Here is a 13,904-nt window from a genome sequence, read left to right as displayed (position 1 = left end):
GGACGAGGTCTGCAAAGAGAGCAGCACAAACAGCAACACCATCACTGTGGCGTGCTCCACTGAAACCATACAGCAAACACTTCTGGAAATATTTTGCACACAGAGGAGTGTTTTTGTTTTTCCGGACTTGAATGATAAATTTAGCTGCTCACACCAGGACCCACGGGTGTATGTTTTGCTTCTCATGCTTTGCGAAGGCCGCACGGAAAATGTTGGTTTCCAATCCGTTGCTGAGTAAAACTGGGAGTCTGTGTAAAAATAAGCTCTGGGGTAACCACTCCACCTCTTAAAAAAAAGAGGCAGAGGCCGAGGTTAGAGCCACAAGCTAACACAACATGTACTTGTACCTTGACGCTGCTGCTGAATGAAGCTTGCACCAAAGTGTCAGTGTTACACAATCACTTTAAAGCATTTTGTTTTCAAAAGAATCAACCCTATGGTCTGCAAGCATGCAGCACCACCTTTTTCACACGTCAAACTCATTCTTTCTGACATTAGAAAAAGGGTGTAAACTCAAGCCCTCAGTGGGATGTACACAGCGTGCAATGTACAGAATGCATGTGTTGACTTATCCGCTGTTCTTTGGGAATTTGTGTGTTGTGGAGAGGATTCCCCTCTGCACGTACACATAACGCACAAGTGGGCCGTTGCTCTCCTCAAAGGGATCACCTCCAGGTGACTGACTGTTTGTGACAGTTGGTGAGACGTTAAGATGGAAAATCCTCTTAGCCCGTCCTCTGAGGTTCCCCACTTACAACTTACATTCATCGTTAACGCATGGTAACGGAAACACCCTCGCCCACACACACAATGAAGATAACAAGATAACAATAGGAAACTGACTTTTAGTAGCAAGGGATGACATTCTGAATAGGGGAGAGCGGGGTCGGTTGGGACAGCTTTGGTATCGACACCAAATAACTTTCCATTACTCACAGACTACTTGAACAGTAATGAAAATAATTTGATCCCTGAACAGATAAAGGTGCTTGCTAAAAGATTATCACTTTTTTCGGAGCTCAACTCAAATGTGAAAGGCGCAATTTTGTTAAATGTACAAGGAGTGCCAAAATTCTGCCTCCCCTTAATTGGGACGCCTTGAAAAAAAAAAAAATTGAAATTGAAAAAATTGCCGTCTAAATTTGAACACCTGCTCCCCGTGTCCAGTTGGCGGTCCGGCCGACACCTGTTCCTGTCAGGCCACAGCAGAATCAAGTCCCTGTCACCACTGGACCTACCTACAGCCGGGTCATCAGTCGCCGTCGGCTGCCCTCCCTGGCCTCAAGACTCTGTGGCATGGTTCCAATGTGGTTCCATCTTCGGCCTCCTGAAAGGTCCCGCTTCCATGGCCGTCTTCCAGTGTGGTCCCACCTCACGCCTATACGTGGCTGTCCTTCAGAGGGCTTCGCACCGTCGGCCTCCTGCCTGACTTCCAGATGGCTCCTGCCTTCGCCGCTGGCCACCGATGCGGTCCTGCCTTTCGCCGACGCCCTCCTGACCAGTTTTCTCCTGTCTGTCCTGTCCTTCATTATTAAATCATTGAACTCTGCCTGCTGCCTCCTCATCCTTACCTGCGTTCGGGTCCAAGCCTGTTATCCTGAAAACCGTACAGGACTCCTATGCTAACAACAACTTCAGACAGCTAACACTATAGCATCAACTGATAGGTCAGAAAATAAGCTTTCCAACAATAGATTTTTTGAATGTGGCGTAACTAAAAACAGTATGGTAGAAGAAAAATCTGAAATGGGAGCTGTATATTTCAAAACTGTGAATAAAATATGAGGAACAGTCAGAAGGTCTGCACTTTGAGGTTGAAAGGGAAGAGGATGTGGATGAGTGTGGGCATGGTGAATGGCATAGGCATAGTTGCTTTCTAACTTGCTAAAAACGGTGTCTCATGCACTAAAAGGAATGGGAGCATGCTCTTAATTTCACACGTGCATGTCCTCAGGTTGTGCCCGGTCCCTCCTCATTCAATTCCATTCATCATAATGAATGTCATGTGCACAGCGTGGATACTCATTGGTCTGGCTGAGACAAATCAGAGTCATACGGTTTACCACATGGTTAACCATTTCCAACAAAGAAGTAGTAGTCCTCGCGTGTGAATGTCTGGCCACTGAAGATATAATCTATCAGATGATCTGAATCTATAGTAGTGTTGTAATTCATTTCACATCACACTAGATTGATACAGCACAGGCCTCTTTTTAAGTAACACAACAGCAGCTAAGGGAATGAAATAAATATGTCTTTTCTATTATGACATGTTTATAAAGAGGACCTATTGTGCTTTTTCTCTTTCCTTTAGTGTGTTATATTTGTTATGTTATATTATATATATTTGTGCATGTAAAAGGTCTGCAAAGTTATAAAGCCCAAAGTCCACGCCAAAGGGAGTTACTCTCCCCCACAAAAACACTGCTCCTGAACTGCCTGAGACGCCTTGCTGTTACATGGTGATGTCACCATGTAACACATAATACCTGGCTAGCGGCTACTTTGGCACACCTTGAAACAAAGCTAGTTAGAGCGGAGTTGCATGGAGTGGAGTCTGAGGAGTTTGGTTCAGTTGACCAATCACAAGAGAGTGGGCCAGCTGACCAATCAGAGCAGACTGGGCTTTTCAGGGGAAATGGGTTTAAGGACTGCTGTTTTGAAGCCTTGAGTTCAACAATTTGGTGGTCGCCATCTTGTTTTTTTGCAATCAGAAGTGACATGAGAGGGTGGAGCTATGTACAACAGAATGCTGAATAAGATTAGAAAGAATGCAAGTTTAAGGCACTTCAGCATTGGCTTCACTTTTCTTTTCAAAAGAGGTGCTGCAGCACAGCCAGTATGAGAAAAATAAAGCGTTTTTTGAACATTAAAGCATGTAAACATGTTCTAGTAGAAACCCAAAATACAAGTATGAACCTGAAAATGAGCACAATAGGTCCTCTTTAAAAAATATTTTCACTTACTAAAGTGAAAGTGAAATTGTGATTAAGTGTCATTTATGAGTTGTATTTTTCTGCATAAGATAAGTGTCATCTCAGCAAGAGCAAAAGAACATGCTGTAGGTGCTGTACTGTAGAGTAGCAGTAGTAGAGTGGTGCAGTATGAGGACAAGTACAACTCGATTTTACACATCAAGATCAGTTTACTAGTCATGGAAAGAACCACACAGCCTGTAAAAACAGTAGAACGCATTCTGTGGCTGTGGTGAGAGCTCTGTAAAGACAGAGAAAGTAGAAGGACAGCCTGAGTTACAAAACCCCGGGGCAAAAATCTGTAGTTGGTTCACCGCCACCTCCCCTGTGAATGTGTACTGTATGTACCCTGTCACATACACATTCATCATTAGGCACAAAGCACACTGAAGAGACTCTACATGGCAGTTTCATTATATTCCTAACCAGTACTCCAGTATGTGTGATACAGTCATTTCATTAAACACTAAACTAAATATGCGTAAACTAAAATACTAAATGTCTTAAAACTATATTTTACAGGAAGACTTTTTACATTAAATTGGTTGGTTGTCTAGTTGTTATCCATACTTTATTTATATATATATTTATTATACACTCTGTTTTATTCAGGTCTTATGCTCTATGTTTTTACTTAGTTTTGTTTTTGTTTTTAATCTGTATACAATTTGATCTTATTCTGTGAAGCACTTTGTAACAGTGTTTTGAAAAATGCTATGCAATAAAGTTTATTATTACTGTAGTCTTACATCAATCTTTCACAAAGACGTCCCAGTACAGACCAGCAGCACAGTAAAGAAAACTTAAATGCAAAATCATACTTTGTTGGTTGTTTGATTATGAAAATTGTCTGTAACTTAAAGTAAATTTAAAAGAGTGAAAAGGTCAAGTTAGAGTGAAAGTAAGGTAGAGTGGAATCACCAAATATAGCTGGTTTTGGCCGTGGGTGCAGAGCAGCATGTCTTATCCTTTTTCACAGAAGACATTTTGACTTGTCAAAGCAGAAAAAAAATGTGGAGCTAATACTGTTCATGATTTCTCTGTTCCATTTAGGTGTCCCATGCACAACATTTGGACCCTTGCACTGACACACCTAACTGGAATGCAGCCATCACTAATGTTATCAATTACACCTGTGATTTTACTACTGTGACATGTCAACATGTCTTTTATGATACAGTATATCAGACACAGATCAATAAATAATACAAATATACATTAATGATAGGCCTTTTTCCACTGAACACACGTTTCAGGGCCCTGGTGCTGAAGGTTATAATAGTTTTTAATTTTCAATTAACTTTTATTTTAGTTTTGACTTTTCAATTTCATTTTAGTTTAGTTTTAGTTAGTTTTCAAAGTGCGTTTGCTAGTTTTAGTTTAGGTTCTGTGTTTCAGAAAGGTTTAGTTTTAGTTTTTATATATTTAGTTGGAGTTTAGGCTGGAGAACTGTGTAGGAATGGCCATAATGATTTCATCTTTGTGCTACTTTAGTGAAGCAGTTACAGCATAGCGCCATCTCCTGGAGGGTCAAGTCTGTTCAATTTATGTGTCTCAATATTAATGAACTTATATTAATAATATAAAATATAATTTTTAATTAATTTATGCGTTCTCTTCTTTCGATTGTGATATATTCATATAGTCACTGCTTATTTTCCTTTTAGTTTCAGTTTTAGTTTATGATAATAACCCTGCTGATATTGTGAATGTTGGCTCACTGTCATGGCACAGAGCCATTAATAATATTATTAGTAGCGCCTGTGCTGTTCCTACTACGAAAGTTTGGTAGGAATAGAGCTATTGTGATGCAGTATAATATTAGAAGACTAAATATAATACAACATAAACAGTGTTTTGCTGAAATGCATTAATACAAGACTATAATCTCCAAGCCTGCAGCCAAGTTTTCTGAGCTCTTAACTGTCACACACTGACATCTAGTGGATGCAATGTTGTATTGTCAAAAAAACAGCATAATCATTTCCTGAGTAAGGGATTTCTTTAGTGGCAGTGTTATTACTGTTCTCCACAAATGCACTGTACCTTCATTCTTTCTTATAAATCACCATAATGTGCTTTTCTTTTCTTTTTTTAACACCTGAGAACAACTAGATGGATTCTGTGTCAAATGATATAAATCGTTTCCTCTGTGTTTCCTTTCAGTCCCATTGTTTGCTTGACTCCGCCAACCTTTCAGTGTAGTAGTATTTTATGATCTATTACAGTAAATGCCATGGTTTCTCCATGAGAGTCAGTGAAGCAGTGAAAATGAAAAACAAAAGGATTTAATGTCTGTGAGTAGATGAGTAATCTGAACTATTGGCTGCATGACAATTTCTGGCAGTGAGAACTGCAGAGTACTTCCAGACTTTTAAAGCTGATTTCACATGACTCAATGCTTTTTTTTCTTTTTTTTTATTATTTCAGGAAATCATAAAACTTGATTCTCTGGAAAGGATCAACTACGGATAAAAGTAATACAGAGGAAATTAATTGGAAGTCATTAAAACTGTCTAAAATGTTGTAGTATCTTCATTGACTCATATCGTACAGTAATGTTGCCTTGAAGACCATGTCAAGTTTTTAACTAAGAAAAATCGTAGACCATGTAGTAATGATTAGTCATATACTCTCATATCACATGTTTGGTGTTGTCTGAAGCCCTACAGCTGTGCCATTACTCTTCAAGTGAACTGCACTGGTGGGCGGCAGACTGGGCTGGAGTTTCCTCAAAAACCTTTCAAAGCCTCAGGGGAAATGAAATACATGACTTTTTTATGAAAAAGAAAGAACAGCGCAGCTATTTTGCTCTGCTCGTTCGTCTGAATGGGGAATTTTCCAGAGTTAAAATCTGGAATCTCCACTCTGGCATGTGGATAAATTGGAAATACCGAGATTTGATAGATTTATTTTTCTGATAAAACGCCACAGGTTTTCTAACAAGTTTATACAAAGTGGATCCTGGTGGAGGAACAGGTCTGAGCGAGCCCATCGAGGTTTAAGTGGCGAAAGTGTAATTTGAATACAGCTTCGCTCTTATGCTGAGTCACTGAGAACATACGTCAAATTAAAAGTTGCTCAACAACACATTCCTTTGCCCTTCAAACCTAACGTTTAAAACCACTACCTCACTGTCTTGTGATTTAAAATGGGGAAGTGAAAACGGGACATAGAGCCGTTTAAAAAACATTTTCTGGTATCTATGCCCTCTAAGTCTCTAAAACACAGAAATAAACTAAAAGTCTGTTCACCACTTTGGCCCGGACTGAATTATCTCAACCACTATTGGATTGATTACCATAAACATTAATTGTCCCTAGAGGATAAATCCTAAAGTCGTTGGAGATCCCCTGACTTTCCCACTGTGGTTGCCACCATGAGTTTGACATTTGTGGTTTTAGGTGAAATGCCTCACTAACTATTAAACAGATTGACATATGGTTCACGTCAGGATGAATTAAAAACGTTGGTCTCTTAAAAGCAGCACTCCACTGATTTAGTATTGCACTTATAACACTGTTAGACTCACGATGGACTGTTTTTATTCCAGTCAAAACCTGCCGCCTACATTACCCACAATGCAACTCCACCGCCGACAGTTCTGTAGGAGATTCGAGAGTGTTATGCTAAGAGCGACTAATATAGCCTCAAGTTGCTGGCCTGTGGTAGAGATGAGCAATAGACTACAGAGGTCTGGTTAACTCACTTCTCTCTAACTCCACACCCACAGATTCTTTTGAACTTGTAGTCTTCAAATCCAACCAACCCGACTCAACCGGTGCTCAAGTGACATCACTTGAGGCAATTTATCAGATTTTGTGCAACAAAATGCTTTATACAACTTTTTTTCACATGCAATAGTAGCCTACTCCCCAAGACCTGTAAACGGTAAAGTTCCCCTTTAATTTTTCATCAGGTCAAAATGTTAATTAAACTAATTAATTAAAATAAATAAATAAAATAAATAAAATAAATAAAATAAATAAAATAAATAAAATAAATAAAATAAATAAAATAAATAAAATAAATAAAATGCAATCTGCATACTATGGGTTTCATACTAAGGTTTCGGAAAATATCTCACATACTGTTTTGGCGTACTAAAGTATGGAATTTCGGACGCAACCTTGATATCAAAGCAGCTAAATGAAATTCAGCCATCATTAATTTCATTATTTACAGCCTGCGCTTTTCCTACTGTGACAACACTCAAATTGTCCTCTGTTTACATTCTTAAAAAACTAATAGCGTACATGGTATTTTATAGGTTAGACCCCGTATTTAAAATTGTCTTATTTTAGGCCAAATTAATTGATAGCCTATAAATATAAAATATTTCTGGCACTAGTATAATGGCTTGGAAACAGGCTTTTGGGAGATTAAATCTACAGGAAATATAACTGAATATTAACCAATAAATAAAATGAGTGTGAAATGAGTGAGCTGTGCCTTCTTGTCCTTATCTTTCCCCTGTTTGTTTTCCTCACAGTAAAAAAGACTCTATTCAAGTCTAAAATGAGCATAACAGCCCAATGGGAACTCCTGAACTCTCCTCAGGTTAGCTACTGTGAATCAGGAAATTATTGCTGCGAGCTAGACTGTTTGTAACTTCTTACACGTATAAATCAATCCGGGTCGGTGTCCCATGCGCGCTCGCTTGTGGCTACGCTGTTCAAACAAGACTCCAACACAAACTACACGGAAGCACCAAAACCACAAAGTTATATCTAGTGAAGCCCGTCTTGCAAAACATTGTTGGCCGCGTTCGGATGACGCGGGGAAGACCGTAGCTTTGGTCTTCAGGGCCGGAGTCTCTGCTGTACTCTGCTCCTCTGCCTTCCTGCGCTCGTTCTCGCTATTTCGCTCCGCTCTCACGTGTATGCGTGCACACTACACACTGCAGAAGAGTTAGTTTAGCTCTGAGAATATCTAGTGAATGCACAGTGGACGTTTGTGCAGAAATAATTGCTGCAGCTCCTCCAGACCAACAGAGGTTTCCCGTGTCTTGTGAAGTGACGGGGCTCCGCAGCGAGAAATGTTATCGTCTCCGACCAAAACTCCGGTGTCTCCCCTGTTCCCTCCGGCCGCGGTCGGGAGGCTGAAGCAGGAAAAGCTAACACTAGGATCAGCAGTGATTCATGGAGAGACCTTTGTCTGGTCAGCTAACATTACTGCCAATCAGCTGAAATATAGAGTGATATTGTGGTTTTAGCTGACGTGTGTCGCCTCACTGTTTTGAGCGATGCTCGTTCATGTCTATGTAGAGCGAGCACAAGCGCGAGCCCGACGCTGACTTTCGTTTATTTAAAGGCCACAGGTGTCGCTGTTAACAAGCATTTCTGAAAGTTACAAATAGTCCCTTTAAAAAGAGGAGCAGAAGAGATGTGGGACTCTGATCCGAGTTGCAATCCTCACAAAATGTTTTTGGAGAACTAACATTTTATGAAGGTTTGTAGGAAAAGTACTCACCCAAACTATATTACAATATGAAAGATAGGGCTAAATTAGACTATAATAAAGTGTAAAGAGACATTTTGTGATGACAAAGAGGATTAACCCTTCTTATTATTCCAATAGATTTATTTGTTTTTTTACTAACCAAGTCAATCTGTTCTCTCCAACTCAAGCACTCATCAACAGTAATTCCCAGGAACTTTGTAGATGACACTTCCACAAATGTGTGAAATGAGTCAGCTTTGCCTTATCTGTCCTCATCTTAACCCCTGTTTGTTTTCTTCACAGTAAAAGAAGAGATTCTATTCAAGTCTGAAATGAGCATAACAACCCGATGGGAACTCCTGTCCTCTGTTTACATTCTTAAAAAACTAATAGCTTACATTGTATTTTATAGGTTAGACCCCATAGATATTGATAGCCTATAAATATAAAATATTTCTGGCACTAGTATGTTGGCTTGGAAACAGGATTTTGGGAGATAAAATCTACAGGAAATATAACTGAATATAAACCAATAAATAAATAAATGAATAATAAATAAAATAAATACACAGGAAATCTACAGGAAATATAATTGAATATGAACCAATAAATCAATACATAATAAAATAAATTAAATAAATAAATAAATAAAATAAATAAAATAAATAAAATAAATAAAATAAATAAAATAAATAAAATAAATAAAATAAATAAAATAAATAAATAAAATAAAATATACTGGCTTGTAAACAGGCTTTTGGGAAAACAGTAAAATAGCTTCTATTCAAGTCTGAAATGAGCACGACAACCCGATGGGAACTACTGAACACTCCTCAGTTCAGCTACTGTGAATCAGGAAACTATTGCTGCGAGCTACTCAACGTGATGTCACTGTTACGCATCATAATGTAATGCAGCTCTGCTTCATATGCAGCGGCAGCTCACACAGCAGCTCAGACAGCAGCTGTGTGATCTGAGCTTCAGAGGGATGACGAGTTTCTCTGCTTACTGAGAAGAAGAAAAAGTGATCACATACCGACAAACATCGTTGGATTTCTCTGTTTGTTGTTGGAAACTTCGCCTGCTTCAGCCTCCACAAACACGAGAGAGAAACAAAAAGAGATCACTGCACATCAACCGAGCTTCTGGTAAGTTATTACACCAAATAAAATACAGTATATCTCAGCTTTAGTGCCTCTTAAAGGACAACATTACAGTTATTATCGTTTCTAAAGTTTGCCATGTGCTCTGCTGCGGGGATGCTACCTTCAAACTCGTTTCTTCAGCGTCTTGCATTTGAGTTTCATTAAGTTAATTAATAATTCAATTAGTATTTGTGTCCTACAGTAAAGTGCAACAAAACTACTACAACTCTTGCAACAACTGTGGCGTTTAGTGTCTGCTGTTTTTTGGAGGAGGAAGAGTCGTGTTCTATAGTGTCGTGTTTTAAAGCAAAAGTGAAATTAAAAAAGAGTCATATGCATCACTTTCACTGCAAATATTTCACATTTTCTACTCACTTTACACCAAACAGCAATTGTGGCGTCAAAATACTTAAAAAAGGAAACAAATAAGGTCCGTTTTGGGTTGCTAATCATCGTAAAGTCGATATTTCCCACGGCATTAAATGCACCAAATAGCCTTGTTCTTCCTGTTTGGTGTGGTCTAATAATAGTAGGGGGGGTTTTAAATACACTTTTTCCACACACAAGTCCTTTATCCTCGACCAGTTCCTGTATTTAAAATCCCTGTGCATTGTAATAATTAATTTAACGTGAATATTGTGGTTTGAAATCAAAACTATTGCCCAAAATGTATATTTGTGCATGTATGACTGCTATTAAAATGTGATTATCTATCTATCTAGAGTTAAAACATCTCCAAAAATCCCCTTTAATCTATACTAACAAATACCCACAGATGCACCAATCCAACATTTTCTGTCCCGATACCGATAGCGACACCTGGGTTTTGGGTGTACCGATCCGATACTAGTGTTTAATTGTAAAACAAAGTGTAACAAATAAATACATAAATAAAATGTTTACTGAATTGTATTAAAATAATCAAATTTGGTAAAACAAATCTTAGAAATTAACAGGAATTACAATTCAATTGTAAACCTTTTTTAACACAGCAACAAATTGGTAAAAACTTAAAAATGCCAGTATATAATTTATATAGTATAAAAACCTAGAATTGAATAGATCGGCCCCATTGTCACCGATACCCGATCCATCTATTTGAGTCAGTATTGGCCCGATATCCGATTCAGTATCATTGCATCCCTACAAATACCCTAAATGCATCATTCTTTTTCTTTTGCAGCCAGCTGTCCTTTACCACAGGAACCATGGTGCCAGCAGTCCTCAAGTTGTATTTCATTGGAACGGCGCTGAGCGTCCTTGCAGTCTTTTATGGATTAATAGACTCCTTCGGTGGCCTGATGTACGTCCAGGACCATCACTACATTTTGGACCCGGACCAGCAGACGCAGAGGTAACTCTCCTCGAGCAACCACCAGAGAGAATCGCCTGTGACTAAAAACATCGGCTCATAAAGAGAAACGTCTTGGTGACGATTTACAGAAACAATGGCAGCTGGATGGACTTGCTGGCTACTGATCAGCAGACAGTGAGACTTTTATTATCACTGGAGATAAAAAATGGTCCTGGTAGCATTGCTGAGTATGGACTTCATTGTAATGTCTGACTTGCTGGATGTGTTCTTCATTAGACAGCTTGTTGATATGAATGCATAATCCCCACAGCATGTGTTTGTATTTTGCTCTACTTTGTATCATCTGCTGTACAAACACTGTAGCAGCTAGTCTGTGTTAAAGCCACAAACCTGATAGTAAATGTAACAGCACTACTGAACAATGATTTGCACTAAAAACGAGAATGTTTTGTCTTTTGTCTATTTTGAGCTGGGGGTTTTTTCAAATAAAATGAATTTTAAAAAGTCATAGGCTGCCTGTTTACTGGAGAGTTTATTGTTGGAAGCCAGGCTGATTCAAATGTATTGAAAAATACTGAAACCATTTCAGCAGTGAGTAAGAAACTAAAGGTAGAGCTTCACATTAGTGCTAAACTGCTCTATGGTCCCCATACAGTGGGCACAAAAAAAATACACTTAGGGGTGTTAAAGCTACTATGAGGAACTTTTATTTTGTGTTGATTTTGGGGGTCACTGTGGACAAAAACAGTAGTGCTTCCGAGCACCAGACTCCCTTTAGAAAACCTAATTTTAATGAAGCAAGGTCTGACAGTCTGCCCTGGTGCAGTCCTGGTTCTGGCTCTCCCGTGCCTCCCTTCCTTCCAGCGGGCTCAGCAATACGGCCTGGGTCTCCAACAGCGTGGTGTCGGTGTTGGCTCCTGGCGGAACAGCGATCAAGGCGAAACTCTGCTCCTGGCTAGAGGAAGAGCTTCTGCTGCCGAGCGTGGAGCTCTCCACCTCCCACCGGAGCTCCGATTGCAGGTTGAAGGCACCAGCGAAGCCCGATCTGGGTTTGTCCGCGGCACACTTGTTTACTTATATAGGTCATATAGAAGCATCAGTATTAAATTGAGACTCTTAACCAGATAAAAGTCCCTTGTAGTAACCATAATCCTTATGTTCTCAAAATGTTTGACCTGCAAGGCATCTACACTTTAAAACAGTCAAAGACTGAAAGATAAAACAAGTAAGAACTTGGTCGTCTTTGTCTGAATTGTATGAAGACATGATCCTTTTATGCCAAACACTACCGTATTGAATTAAGTGTGCAGAACTTAAGTCAAGTTGAACAAACTAGTCGAGTCATGCCAAGTTCATTTGTATTGATTCAACCGATATCGCATGAAATGTCAAAACAGGAAGCTCCCCGAGAGCAACGGGTCCAAACACAGCCCAAGTAGCCTCAACTAGAAACAGAAAAACAACATGTAAGAAAGAAAAACTCAAATGGCTGATTGTGCAACAGGAGCCCTGTGAGTACAGTCTGGAGCATTGTCCCTGTGGTCTATGAGTAAAAATAAATCATCAAATGGAGGAATCCGTGTGATTTGAAGTAGATTGGTCAAAGAGATGAAGCCACAGGGGATTATCAGTGACGTCTGTCTGGCCACGTGGAGCTTTTTAGCCTCTTTTAGCTCGTTGTTTTACTTTATGGGTCAATTACTGCGTGGTTCAGTCTCATTGCTCTCATCAGACCTAGATATTTGTCTCATGAGTTGGTAAAAGGGAAAGTGAATACTGCACTTTCATGACATTCATCAGGTAGAGCCGCGTTAAGTGCATGTACAAACAAATCTTCAGCACATGATCCTCGAGCTCAGCTATCTGAATCTCAAGACTCTCAGTCGCCTGCAACGGTGGAGTTTCCCGTACTGGTGACTCAAAGCATCACTGTCAACTCAGCCCTGATACCCAAGACGTCATTTCCTGGTTCGATAAAAGACTGTGAAAGCCACAGAAACCAGCGTGACGTAAACTGAATGCAAAACAGACTGGATTTTCAACTGAACTTAAGACCAGAGCGTCACAGCTTTATGAACAGGATCGTCTTACTAATGTAAGAGAAGATATAAGATCAGTGTTTGTTGATCAACACAGCTGAAATAATTAGACTTAAATGTCCCATATTGTGCTCATTTTCAGGTTCATACTTGTATTTTATGTTTTTACTAGAACATGTTTACATGCTGTAATGTAAAAAAAAACAACGTTATTTTCCTCATACTGTCTGCTTGAATATGCCTGTATTCACCCTCTGTCTAAAACGCTCCGTTTTAGTGCATTTTAAACGGAACTGCAATGGAATTGCGTTGCTAGGCAACAGCTTGGGTCCATCTTTACTTCCTGTCAGCTGATGTCATTAACAAACTGGGACACATTTAGAATGTTTCCGTTTAAAACTGTGTACTGGTCTATATATTGTATATTTGTGACATCACAACATTTTCAATAAATCCTGACAGCTTGTTTCAAAGGCACAGTTTCTGAATACGGGCTGTGTGCATTTCTCCACGGATTGAGCGTTTCGATACTTTCACAGTATTTAATTAGCACTTCAACCTGTTTTATAATATAAAAGACAAGAAAATCTCACTTTTTACAATATGGGACCGCTTCCTGCTCTTCCTCCTGTGCAGACGCTTCGCTGAGTTGCTCTTCGCTTTGCTTTCTTTTTATCATTGCTATGCTTATCTTTCGCTACTAAATTTTTGGAAAACGGGTCCTGGATACTTACAAATCACTGGGAGTTTAATTTATGAAAGAAACTGAAGGCTACCACCATTTTAAAAACTGTTTTACTTTGTGAGCGTGGCCTATCAGCAGCACAAGCCTGTACTATAGTGAACGGGAGCGAGGTGCTTGGCTAAAGCTAATCAGCAGCAAGATGCCTCCCTTCTCCACGGATGACTACTACAAACTTCTACAGAAGATAGCAGTGCTGGAAACAAAGATTATCCGGCTCGAAGTGAATGCGGAGGTGAATGGACT

General features: G+C 39.4%; 1 long non-coding RNA gene across 1 annotated transcript; it reads left to right on the top strand.

Annotated features, from left to right (window-relative positions):
• The first annotated feature begins 9,371 nt into the window (after positions 1-9,371).
• Positions 9,372-11,385, top strand: LOC141761952 (uncharacterized). Its single transcript, XR_012592675.1, has 2 exons — positions 9,372-9,565; positions 10,746-11,385. It is a non-coding gene; the product is annotated as an uncharacterized LOC141761952 (long non-coding RNA).
• Positions 11,386-13,904: the final 2,519 nt, after the last annotated feature.

The sequence above is a fragment of the Sebastes fasciatus genome, chromosome 23 (genome assembly GCF_043250625.1).
Source record: "Sebastes fasciatus isolate fSebFas1 chromosome 23, fSebFas1.pri, whole genome shotgun sequence".
NCBI lineage: Eukaryota > Metazoa > Chordata > Actinopteri > Perciformes > Sebastidae > Sebastes > Sebastes fasciatus.
Note: the sequence above shows the minus strand (reverse complement) of the source record. Positions and strands in the feature narration are given on the sequence as shown.